The 9,366-nt window shown below is 35.7% G+C and overlaps 1 protein-coding gene across 1 annotated transcript in view; it reads right to left on the bottom strand.

Moving 5' to 3' along the window:
* Positions 1-228, bottom strand: part of BAZ1A (bromodomain adjacent to zinc finger domain, 1A) — an 87,138-nt gene extending 86,910 nt beyond the window's left edge. Inside the window, exon 1 of the mRNA XM_004681945.2 lies at positions 108-228. The gene's annotated coding sequence lies outside the window, so the exon portion shown is untranslated. The remainder of the gene's footprint in view (positions 1-107) is intronic.
* Positions 229-9,366: the final 9,138 nt, after the last annotated feature.

The following is a 9,366-nucleotide window of genomic DNA, read 5'->3' as shown; positions in this document are numbered from 1 at the left end:
CGCCCGCAGCGGGCGGACCCCGGCGCCGCTCCGCTTTGTTCCCCCGCTCGCCTACACTCCCCCGCGGGCGCCGGCCGGCTTCCGAGCGACCACACCGAGCCCCTCACCTGCGAGCACGCCGACTGCCACTTCTCCACCTTCTCAACTACAGAGGCGGCGAGGGGGAGGCTCCGTGCTCCCGAGGGTCGCCGCTCGCCGGCCCCTCCGCGCCCCCAGCAGCCGCTTCTCCCGCTGCCACGGCCTGGCTCCGCGCGGGGGGATCGCGTCCCACCGCCACTTCCCCGCCTCTGGGAGCTCCTGGGAAGTTTCTGATCTACTTTCGGCTCCGAAGGAGGAAGAGCTGTTGGGAGGAGCTTTTCACTTCTCGCTTCTACCTTTTTATTGGCTACTCGATGACTTTTACAGCCTGTCACTGATACAGGAAGAGACGGCGGAGAGCCTGGGAGAGCTACATTATTAATTAATGGAGCAACCCCTTGTGAAGAATCAGAAGCATCCTCCATGTTTGAGATTATCAGCCAAAAGATCTGGGGAAAGCGCAGGGGTTTCATTAACGTACGGCTAACAAAGTAAAGCCTACGTCTTGCCTAGCATCATCGCTCGGTTACACGATGGGAAAAGGAGTCGTATTGCGATTTAAGTTGTACTTTAAAGATGGGAAGAGGAACGAGACATAAAAAGTGTTTTGATATTTTCGTCTTCAAAATTGGAATTGTCTTGTCCAAGAAATTTTGCTTCTGTCAACATCCATCTTGAAAATACCTTTCTTGACAGCAGTTCCCTTTAATACTCAGTGAGGGGCAATTCAGAAAAAGACCAAAAGGGTATTATATGTTAGAGAATTTGTCGTGCCAATAGGACCCCCGCGCTTTTAAAAACTAAAAGCATACTTTTAAAAAGTATATTTGAGATACGCCTCTAAAAGTATTTTGCAAAGGATCAATATTTACTTCAATCACCTAGAATTTTAGATAATGAACTTGCTAGTGAAATTTACTTAAAACAACTTTCCCATAGCTATAATTTCCATTTGTGAAACTTATTTTAATGCACTAACACATGTGACTTTTGAATTGAAAAAAAAAATCGAAACTACATATAACTCAGAATGTACCCAGCTTTGTTTTAAATGGCCTTTTTTGCTATTGCCTTTGAAATTTGCTTATTTACAGATTAGCATGTAAGAATGATCTGAAAGACAGTTTGAAGAACATTTTAAGAACAACCTTTGAACAAAGAACTCACTACCAGTACTGTGAAATGGTATTTATAGGAACACTGTGGAATCATCATTATACCTTCAAATTAAGTATATGTGTACATTGGACCAGAAAATATAAGGAATCTATCCAAATCTCCAAAATTACCATTTTCTAACTTCTAAGGATATTTTTATTGCAGCTAGCAAAATTTTGTGAAAGGCACAATATTCTTTTGAGCGTTTTAAGAATCTTTAATAAATTAATGCACCTAACTGGAAATTTAGAAGTGGCTTGGAAATGATACCAGTAACAAGTATATTCTTTAGCCGGCATAAGCTTCAAAAAATTATGTCCTGAAAGCTTTGGTGCTTTAAGTTGACTCCTAACCAGTCTACTGAGTGGCAATATAGAATCCCTTACCTAGAAAATATTAATTTTCCAGGTGAAAATTTGGAGTCCACAAAGGTATCAAAAGGGAGGTGAAGGTGGATCATTTTTAACTAATACTGAAGCATCACTCAATTCAAAACCTCGCTATAACTGTTCAACTAAAAACATGAAATTCCTTCTGAACATACAGGGTTTCTATTTCTTCCTCTTACTATTTGATAAATTGTTAAAATTCTGTTAAATTATCAAAAGTAGCAATTTTAATTTTAATATTAAACATTTTTAAACAATGGGATTTTTTTATACTAAAAATGGAAATTTCATTCTATTTCCTCAAAATACTGTCACACTCAATTTGAGTACTACCATACTAGTACTTCAGCACTATTATTACTCAATTTTGAGTTATATAAATAACTTCATTATTTGTAATATGTATTGAATGTTATAGTTATTCATTGTTAATTCAGAATAATTAAGTTTAGTAAATTATAATTAGCATCTAGAAAATTTCATTTTGGTGTGTTTATAATATTTGAACAAGTTGATAGCATACCTAAACTACCTCATTAAAATAACACTTCTTACAGTTACCCTACACATTCACTACTAAAAGCTTATCTAAAGTATTATTCTATACTTTGCCATCACAATTACTACAGTGAGAGAGTTGAAAGCTCATTGCTATTTTCAGAAATAAAGGATGCTATCATAAAATGGGACTTTTTTTTTTTAATGGAAATATTGAAAAAAAAAACTATGAAAGTTTGAAGTACCACAGGTAAAGATATGGGGAACAATGGGATTGAAGTCATTAAAATTTTAAACAATTTTAATCAGGTAAACATTTATCGAGCTTTTTTTTACATGCCAAGACACTATATTAGTTTGTGGAGAGAATTCCATATAATATAACCTAGCATCAAAAGATGTACAATACTATAGGGAAGAAATGATGTAAAGACAATAGTATAAGATTATATGTGAATTATGTGAGTTCTAATGATTATAATACAATGCAAAAAGAGAAGTAGAAAATATTACAAGAAAATGTAGAAGACAGTCTCAGAATGGGTCCAAATTGAAGTCACCCACAGGGCATTATTTGAAGGGTAATAGAAAGCTTACAGTCCAATATACCATCACCAGTTTCAAGATTCAACACCCTACCCTCCTCCATTAGTCATGCCTCTGGATGAAAATACCAACGCTCCCAGTTAAATGTACTGTGTAAATATACCAGTTAGCCAGGCATACTAGTATCAAATATTACCAAGGCTTAATTTAATAAAAGACTCAGTTTTGAGATGGTATACTGCTGCCTTAGATAAGTAAAGACAAAACAAGACGATGAGATTTAAAAGTTTAAGCTAGAATAATTTTTTGTCTTTTATTGATTGATTTGGAATGGTTTTAGTTAGGTGATTGGTGAGACAGTAGTTAGAGCTGAAAGGAATCTTTGGGAATTCTTTCTTATTGTGTAGCTAGGAAACTGAAACTCAGGAACTGAAGTCTAAGTCTCCTGACTCTTCAAACTTTTTATAACACATTTCTCTTTACTTGGATTGATAATATTTAATTATTTTCTATAACCTACTCACAGTTATTTATGTATCTATAAATACAATACTAAATCCTTCCTAAATTGCAAAAATGCATAAAGGTACTATATTATTCATGATCATAAATAATACATTATTTTTAGAATTATCTAGGGAAGCAATGGGGGAATAAGAATCTTAAGTTTATCTAGCTGAACAACTGAGTCCTATCTCGAAATATAAATATTCCCTGTCCCTTACCTGTAAGTAGCAGTTACAAAAGCATTTAGAGAAATGGGTGAAGGCATCAAAAGCTACAAAATTTTAGCTACAAAGTAAATGTACAGTTAATAATAATAAAACTATTATGTTTGAAATTTTCTTAACGTGTAGCTCTTAAAACTTGTCATCTCTAGAAAATATCTGTAACTGTATTTGGTGATAAGTGTTAACTTATGATCACTTGTGATCATTTCACAATATGTACAAACACCATACATTGTACACCCTGAAACTTAATGTTTATGTTAGTATGTTTAATTTTTTAAAATATTAAGAGTATTGTTACCCTGAACTTTCTGAGAAAGATGCCTTACATATGTAGATGCAAAGAATATCTTCAATTTCTTAACTCTTTCCCTCATATCTGTGATGCCTGCATTTTGTGACACACCTCTTCTATGTTCCTTTTTAATGTTTTCTTAACTAACTTGTGGCATATAAAGGATTTCTGCATATTCTTTAGAAGCAATGAATATGTTTCTCTCCATATCTGAAATCATTGGCGTAGTGTTAGGGTAGTGGTTCTAGATCTTGACTGCCCCTTGAAATCATCAGAGGGATTTTGAAAATACTGGTGCTTGGGCCATACCCCAGACCAAGAAAAACAATCAATGGGGGTAAGAACGCAGGCATCTGGAATTTAAAAAACTAAGCAGGTGAGTCTAATGTACTTGCCAGTGTCACCAACTGCTATTCTTAAGAGATTGGATTGTTAATGCTGAAGTGATAGTGTTAGCAAATTTGAATTTTTTTAAATTAGCCCCTGTGATTAAAGTCATGAAAATGGGATGGTGGTAGGGGTTAAAAGAATAGTCTGTGGCCCTCACATAACTGCATGGTGGTTACCAGAGGGAAGAGGGGGACTGTAAGGGGTGGGCTGGGGGGCTGGATTTGTTGATGGTGGGTGAAGTTTGGGCATTTGGTGGTGGGTGTGGTGTGATACATACAATTGCTGAGGTGAGAAATTGTATACCTAAAACCTATACAATGTTGTCAACTAATGTTACCTGAATGATAAAAAGAGGGGCATATACCTCTCCTGAAAATAATGATCATTATTACAGTAACACTTTACATTTAATAAATGCTTCCAGCTTGTCAAGCATGTGCTAGGGCTTTAAATGAATCATGTCATGCAATTCTCACAACAAACTAAGTATTATTTATCATTAAATTTTACAGATGATGCTTTGAGACTAAAAAGATTTAATTAGTATGCCCAAGGTAGAACATTCCAGAAAAAGAAAAGTCCAAATTCTAGTCTTATCAACTCCAGAGTCCAAGCTCTTTGCTACTAATTTATTCTGTTTCCACAGGTTGATTTGCTAATCTAGTTCAGGTATAAATTGAACCAGGGAATGTGATCTTATGCACTAAAATTTTTAAAAATTATAATCTTTAAAACTTGTAAGAATGTTTGTTAATAATAAAAGTAATAGGAAACACCATGAAGAATGCCTTTATCATCTCAGAGTGGGGAAAACCTAAGTATCATACAAAGTCCAGAATCCTTAATATATAATTATTATAACTAAAAGTTAAAATGCTTCATAAGCTACCACAAAGTTGTGAGACAAATATCAAATTAGGTGGAAAAATTTGCAGCTCAATGGCAAAGTACTGTTTTCTTAATTTATAAATGATTTCCTATCTACTTAGTCTATAAAAATAAACCACAACAACCAAGAGAAATAAAACACGAAACATATTCTCAAACTAATTCAAACTAATGCAAATTGAAAGTACACCTAGATAATGTTTTTTGTCCTTCAAATGAGCAAAGATCACCATGATGTTGCTAAGTTTCTGAAACATGCACAACTTCTATAGATGACAAGTTAGCAACATTTATGCAAAAATTACAAATGCACATAGAAGTTCCATCTCTAGGAATTTATCCCACAAATACATTGACTATAAGACTATTTGACTTTGTAAGAAATCACATGTTAAGACTAGCAGAAGTGTACATAATTAAATGAATTATGATATATCCATCTAGTGGAATAGTATGTGAGCATAACAAAGAATGAAAAAATAAAAGAGAAATTAATGCAAGGTGCAGAAAAATATCTAATGGGGGGAATATACATAGTTGCTTGATATATAAAATGCATCTAGAAGACTATACAGGAAAACTACTTACTGGTTGCCTCTGGAAAGAGTTGTTAGAGGACAGGGACAAAAGAGAGACTTTGCAGTAAGGAAAGACTAACAAAAACATTTAAGATACAATGATTAGATGAGAAAGAGGCAAGTAAAAACAAATGTCTGATGTAATAAAGTCATTTCACAATTGGAAATAGAAATGCAAATGAAAAATTAAAATGTCCATGTTAAATATTTTACAGGGTTTAGCATAGTGCTTTTGCCATGACAGGAATAAAATATGTATTTACTGGATAGGTGAAATGGTGACATAGACATAAAATTTAATTTGATTACAGAGAAGAAGATTGTCAGATGAATATCTGCTTTCATTTTAACCTGGAAAAAGAGATTCAGTTATACATTTCCAAAAAACTCTCTAGATTGCTTATGTTAACAATTATATACCAACTTACAGAACAAATCAGATAACAGTAAAATAAGATTACTATTGTTTAAAAATTATAGAATTCAAGGAACAAGCTTTTAAAACATGAATTACAGGTTTCATTTCCTTATTTTTGTGAACTGCAAAACTAGCTTTTAAGCATTCATTTTATCTGTAATAAAACAACTATCAGATAAAAGTTACACTAGTATTTGCACAGTAGATTGTATATACAGGTTGACTTCTGTTAATAGTTAAAATATTGGAATAGGGCCCTCCCTGGTGGTGCAGTGGGTTGGGATGCAGTACTGCAAGCTGGCAGCAGCTGCTTCAGGGCAAGTTGGATCCCCAGCCCAGGAGGTGACCCACATGGCATGGCAGACCTCTCCTGACCAGCCTGCTGCTCCTCTCAGCAGTGTACGTTGTTGATCTGCCTGTTCTGCTCCCCACTCTGTTTCTGGTGAATCCTCTCACCCCTGCACCTCTGTCCTGTAACCCATTTCTGTATGCATCAATAAATAAATCTTTAAAAAAATATTGTAATATATTGTGTTCCTCTTTTACTTTCCCTATCAGGGTAGGCTACAACCTGCTATACGTTATCATTTTAAGTATTACTGTACTATTTTAAATATTTTTAAAAAGATTTACTATAATGCCTGGGATGCAGTACATACTCAAAACCTTTTACAGAAAACACTATTATTATTTTTCTTATAATATTTCTTAAGTGATATTTATTCAATTCGTAGTATTCATATTAGGACCATTATTTTCAGCACTTACCTCATGTGTTAGAAACACGGTGTTATCAATAAAATACTGCAAGTTTGATATTAATTACTGGCCCCACATTGTAACGCTCATATCCATAGGCTACCTGGAAATTATGAAGGAAGAGATAGAGGTAAAATTCAGAAACAGCCTCCAAAATATTTTTGCTAAATTCTGATTTAAGAGTTTCTGGCAAACTACATGTACTAATGTTACAAGCACTTATAAAAACATTTAGGGTTTTCTCCCTTTTTTTTCTGTTGCTGTCATCATATGTAGAATTCAGGATTCATGTTTCAGCCCAATATTCTCTAGTTCAATGTTAGGTCAAACACCTATCTCTTTTCTTTAGCACAACTGAAATTTACCTTTCTCAGTTGAAAAAACAACCAAAAAAAAAAAAAAAGGGGGGGGCAAAAAACCCAGCAAACTGTTTCTCAATAATGTTTAAGCATGCAGATGCCATATACATGGCGTCTATGAACTGATTTCCAGTGCCTACCACAACAAGCATCTTGCTTATTTCAATTAAAAAAAACAAACAAACAAACAAAAAAACCTTACTGAACCTTTCATTTTCCTAATACAAACTTCTCTCTTTCAATGAAGACCTCACCTCCAGTACCAGTGTGGTAACATAATAATAGTTCCTAAAGATGACCACATTCTAATCCCCAGAACCTGCTAAAGAAAAGTGGTAGATATGATTAAAGTGAAGGACCTTGAAATGGGGCCGTTTCCCCATATTAACCAGGTGAGCACAATCTAATCACTTGAGTTCTTAAAAGTGGGGAGTCTTTCTTGGATATGGTCAGAGATGAGATGGCTAATGAAAGATCAGAAAGATGTTGCCAGATTTGGGATGAAGAAAGGGGGACACAAACAAAGGAATGCAGTGGTTAGAAGCTGAAGAGGGAAGGGAGTGGATTATCTCCTAGAAGCCCAGAAAGGAACATAGTCTATGTCTTTATTTTTGCTTAGCCAGACTCCTGACTTGAAGTTTATGGTAATTTGTCGAAGAGCAAAAAAAAAGATACATACATTTTTCAGTCTGAGATATTCTTAGCTCTCAACTAATTTTCATGGCAATAGTGAACAATACCTTTGAATTTTAATGCTCTTTGAAGATGAAGTTATTAGCAACTCCTGCTTCTAGAATTGTCTGTAATATCCATCCAGTTGCTGCTTCTTCAAGTTGGAAAAATCTACCTAGCAATTTCATGATGTACCATTTCCTTAACAATATACAACCAGGTCAGAATTAGCACATGTGTAGTAAGAGGATGATTATAAATAGACAAAGACTTTTTCCTCTCATTCCACCTTATTTACTCGGTTCCTAGACATCCTCTCAGCCTCTGTGATACTCTCTCACCTGGCTCTATTCTTACCTCTCTGAACTAAAATGAGTTGCTTTGGCATAATCTCTTCCTTCTCAGCCTATACTGGGGTGTTTTCCAACTTTCCTCCAGCCCTTCTCGTCTCTCAGCTCCCCTCAGGGAGGTCTTCTTTAAATCTACATCTCTTTCTAACTGTGTCAACTTCAATTCTGTTGAAACAAGAGTTCTTCAGGGATTGTCTGTTTCCTCACATACTGTCATGGCTCCTTGAAGATTTTTGAGATGAGAAATGACTCATTAAACTGACATTTTATAAAGTTTAGTCTGCATGTGGTATGTAGGACCAACTGGATTACATAGAGCCTGAGGCAGATAAACCAGTTGAGGAGGCCTAGAAGTATGTGCATGAAATGACAACAGCTTGAACTGTGTTTTGGCAATGGAAAGGAATTAACACCAGGAGAAATATTTCAGGGGAAGTATTTGGTGACAGAACTTGATGACACTTTAAAGAAGGGAGAGGGAAAGTCAGACAACTAAAAAAATTCAGATTTGGGAGACTAGAAAGGTAATAGCATCATTGGTCAAAATGGAGTAATCAGATTTAAAATAGATTTGGGAAGAAAATGAAGAGTTCAATTTTAGAGATGGAAACATCAAAGCAGAGATGTTATTTGGAAGACTGGGCTCTGAAATCAGAAGAAAAATTAAGATTGTGGTTATAGATTAAGGAATGGTTTCCAGATATATGATGAAAGCCACTAACATGGATGGCTGTCCAGTGGGCTATCAATATTTGCTAAATAAATAAATCTTATGATATTCCTTCCTCATTTCAACTATTCATCCAAGTGCCAGAATGCTTAAGAGACCAGCACTTAGATATATCTCACTGGCCCACCATGAGTAACAGCAAACATTTGCTTGCTCTGTTCCTTCTTCCTAGTTGATCATTACTAAGTAGTAACAAAAATGCTCTCTAATCTTAGGGACACAATTCCACCCGAAGCTCCTTTTAAAAGTTTTCTCATGTTGGCGTCTGTTTTTTTTTTTTTTTTTAAATAAAGATTTATTTAGGGCCCTCCCTGGTGGCACAGTAAATTAAAGCACAGCACTACAAAGCTAAAGACACTTCAGCATGAGTTGATCCCGCCCCCAGAGGTGATCCACATGGCACGGCAGACCTCTCCTGACCTGCCCGCTGCTCCCCTCAACAGTGCACTTTACCAGTCTGCCTGTTCTGTTCCCCACTCTGTCTCTGGTGAATCCTCTCACCGTCCTTGCACCTCTGGCCTGTACCC

Source organism: Condylura cristata, unplaced genomic scaffold (genome assembly GCF_000260355.1).
Source record: "Condylura cristata isolate star-nosed mole 26May11 unplaced genomic scaffold, ConCri1.0 scaffold00013, whole genome shotgun sequence".
NCBI lineage: Eukaryota > Metazoa > Chordata > Mammalia > Eulipotyphla > Talpidae > Condylura > Condylura cristata.
Note: the sequence above shows the minus strand (reverse complement) of the source record. Positions and strands in the feature narration are given on the sequence as shown.